Raw genomic sequence first — 4,100 nt, 5'->3', positions numbered from 1 at the left:
CACAGCCGCCAGTGACAGCTAGCAGCCTGGCTGTCCGAGCAAGATGTCATAGCGACCCAGGCAGCCCGCACGGCATCAGGGAGATGTCCTGGCCGGGCCCCGCCGTGCCTCGGGCCCCATAGCGGCCGCCTGGGTTGCTATGGTGATTGTTACGCCACTGCTGTTATACTTGCCACAACAGTTTGTGGGGCTGGATCAATGTAATTGCCAGGTTGCAACTAATCTGTGGGGTGCTTTTGATGACATATACACTTATTGGAGTTGGTTGAAGTAATAGAGACTGTTTGTAGGGTAAGTGTACAGCGCTGATTAACCTCCTCAGTGTAACCCGCAATTTTAAATAAAGAATCTCCTTTACTTGTGAAATAAACTCCAGTGATCCGTGTGTGTATCAAATTACTTGTCACAAAATGTCAACGTGATAATTTGCTCAAAGGTGCATTTGAATAGACCATTAACGAGAAAAAAACGGTGAACGATCACTTCAAAATATAGCAACCAGAATGTGCCTTTTAAATAAACAGTTAATAAGACAAGCGAGTGAATAAATCACATCTATATAAGGCAACCAAAAAAATAACTGAAATAAATGCCACAAAAGCAGTGATATACAATTGTTGCAAAGTGTACTTATAGTGTTCAAAAAACAAACGCTTATCAGACTAGCGACTAAATAATAACTTCTTTCAAGTGACACCAATAAGTTCATCAAACCAGTGATCAAAAGAAATTATAAAATTATATATAAAAAATTATATATATAAAAAAACTTTTCTGTGAGATTGCAATCCACCTGTGTGAGGCTGTGCACTCACTCCAACTGTCCTGCTAATGGTAAGTATCTGTCCTGATGATCTGGATCAGGCTGGGATAGTAAACCTCCCAAGTGTTCCAGAAGAAAAAGAAGTATCAGTTCAAATGAAAATCTTCAAAACTTCAGTAATAGAAGCCCTTCCCGTCCTCCGACCAATCGGTGTCCAGACTGGATCACAGCTCCATTAACATGTAAGACACAAAGATCTCCATGAAGTAGTAAAAACAATTTATTGGATAAAACAATAAGTAGGGACTCACATATAAGGAATAAAACAGCCGGCCTGCAAAAGAAATCCGCTCTTATCTCCTCAAGACATACACCCGGTCTCATCTAGCCCCGCCACTGACGCGTTTCGTCATACGACGTCCTCAGAGGGTAGCGGGTATAGATGAGTGTGTCTAGGTACAGGTTTTATAGCCGAGGATAGCATGGTATACACCCCCAGGAGCCAGTTATCTTAAATTTAACCCCATGGGTTAGTTTTTTTAAAACAGTCGACCAGTACAAGCTAATACATAGTACATGATTGCCCCAAAGATTCGTTAACAATTTGGTAAAACAAAAATACAGACTTTATCTAAGCGATCAACCATGATATAGGCTATTTGAGATTGCCTTTCTTTTGATCACTGGTTTGATGAACGTATTGGTGTCACTTGAAAGAAGTTATTATTTAGTCGCTAGTCTGATTAGTGTTTGTTTTTTGAACACTCATTTACTTATAAGTACACTTTGCAACAATTGTATATCACTGTTTTTGCGGCATTTATTTCAGTTATTTTTTGGGTTGCCTTATATAGATGTGATTTATTCACTCGCTTTTCTTATTAACTGTTTATTTAAAAGGCACATTCTGGTTGCTATATTTTGAAGTGATCGTTCACCGTTTTTTTCTCATTAATGGTCTATTCAAATGCACCTTTGAGCAAATTATCACATTGAAATTGTGTGACAAGTAATTTCATCACTGGAGTTTATTTCACAAGTAAAGGAGATTCTTTATTTAAAATTGCGAGTTACACTGAGGAGGTTAATCAGCACTGTACACTTATCCTACATCCTATGAGGTTCCAACAGTAACCTTTGTTTGGCAGCTTTTTAACCCTAAACCCAGGTTTAAGATTTTCTTTATATATTATATCTTTTCTCAATTAACCCAGATTAATTCCATAAATAGAGACTGTTTGCTTATCAAAGTGAATAAGGTGAAGCCCTGTTCACTTTGAATACCCAAATACATCTAAGGAAAATGTGAAAATCAGGATTTTTGATTGAATGTGTGAAGTGAACATCAATTTAACTTATTCACAAAGTTACAGCCTTTCTATGAGAGAAAAACTCTCTAAACATAAATGCACATTTAATCCTTGCAGTGCGGGGACAACCTCACTGCAAGGGTTAAATGCTCATTTAGATCTAGGATACATGGGTAAAGCAATTTTACTTACCGGTCAGTGGATTGCCCCTTGACATCCTCACATGTAATGCAGAGCTATGGGCCCTGCATTGTAAATGAAAGCATTTTGCAGCATAGACATAACGTTTTTAGTGCTGCCCATGGCGAGCTGTATGCAAATATGCAGCTAGAAGTGTCCGCTGTGATCAGCAAGTGTTATTTCAAAGAAAAGATTGGAGAATGTGGGCATCAATCCCACTACATCTTGCATGCTAAGTGAACACTCTACCATTTGAACTAATTCCTATACTGGGCCCTGCATTGTAATCGATTACGTCAGCAGGTCTTTGACCATTGAGGTATTGGGGGGAAAAGGTTGTGGGTGCCGATCTTGGAGCCTACAGGAGTGGGGATCAGGAAAGTAAAAGTACCCTAGACCTAACTGAGGATTTAGCCCTTTCTGTGTGTGTAGAGACCCACTGCAAGGGTAATTTAATTTTTTTTCATGAGATAGGCGTTATGTAAAAATTCACTTTGCAGTCTAAACACAAACTTTTCCAGGAGAACATACACTTTTCTAAGAGAACAGTCTCTATTCCTTAGTAGATATTAGGGCTTAGTAGATGTTTGTGGTAAATATGTGGTAGATGTTTGTGGTATGTTTTTTGTGATAATACATAATCGGGGCAGCAGTATTTATATAAATTCCACACTGGGTACAATCAGTGGACCTTTTTTCTACTTTTTCCCCTCTTTCTTTCTAGTGAAATTCTTAAAACTACAAAATATGCAATTCTATCAATTCTATAAAATAAAAGTCTTATTTGTCCCATTAAAAAAAAAAAAAAAATTCATATGTTCACCTATCATGTCCAACAGTCTTTCTTGACTGTGATTGCTACTGCATGCAGCCTGCGTCATTTACTATGTATGGTACTCAATCCACTGTCTGAAGGGCTCTCCTGTTTCTCCTTGTGCCTATTACACTTTCCATGCTTCCATCACAGTCTGTCTGGAGAGAAAAACAAAATATACTCTTAGTCAGGGAGGAGGAGCAGGTGGAGACTGCACCATGTTGTGGGATAAGTATGATATATTATCTGTGCTTCATTGACAACACAGAGTGGAAAATCTTACGGCCTCCAGTACAGCCACATTGAACAGCTTGGCAGCTGCATGCTGGCTTATTAACAGATGTATACGGTCATTTTGAATATAAAACAGAAAGGTGATTGATGGGTAATGATGATGTTGGGCTTTTACTCCAATAGCAGAATGGGTTAAACTTTGCTGATTTCCTGAAGGGAATCTAAACCCAATTAAAACATTTCAAAGCTATGCCCTGTATTCAATTTGTAGAAGGTTTTGTCAATAGGTCCCAGTCTGACCCCTAGTGCTTCACTTTTCTGCCAGCGCACTTGTGCTTTTCCAGATGGGAACCAAAACTTGGAGCCTGTGTCATCTTCCTGATCATTGGAAGGGATTAACTTGATCACACTGCTCATTGTCCACATCTTTTACTGCTAAAATGTTCACTTATATCTATTTCATCTATGTGTTTATCTGTTTGCCTGAGTTTTGATTCAAAGTGAGGTTGGGTAACACAAGTGATATCCACTTTACGCTCTGGGGAACGCTGACCTAAATAAATTATACCCTTTTTACTTGATCCATATCATTTTATATCTCTTGGCAGATTTAGCTTGATGATTAAATTATAGATATGTTTTTCTTTTTCCTCTGAATAATGTTCTGCACAAAATTCCTAACATGATTTAACCTCAAATAGTTTTGCAGTGACCTAAAATACAGTCATTTCACTCTTCATTTTAAATAATAACTTTTGCCTTAATTGAACATCCCTGTAGTATGTGTGCATATATATAT

The sequence above is a fragment of the Nanorana parkeri genome, unplaced genomic scaffold (genome assembly GCF_000935625.1).
Source record: "Nanorana parkeri isolate BGI_ZX_2015 unplaced genomic scaffold, ASM93562v1 scaffold253, whole genome shotgun sequence".
Classification (NCBI taxonomy): domain Eukaryota; kingdom Metazoa; phylum Chordata; class Amphibia; order Anura; family Dicroglossidae; genus Nanorana; species Nanorana parkeri.
Note: the sequence above shows the minus strand (reverse complement) of the source record.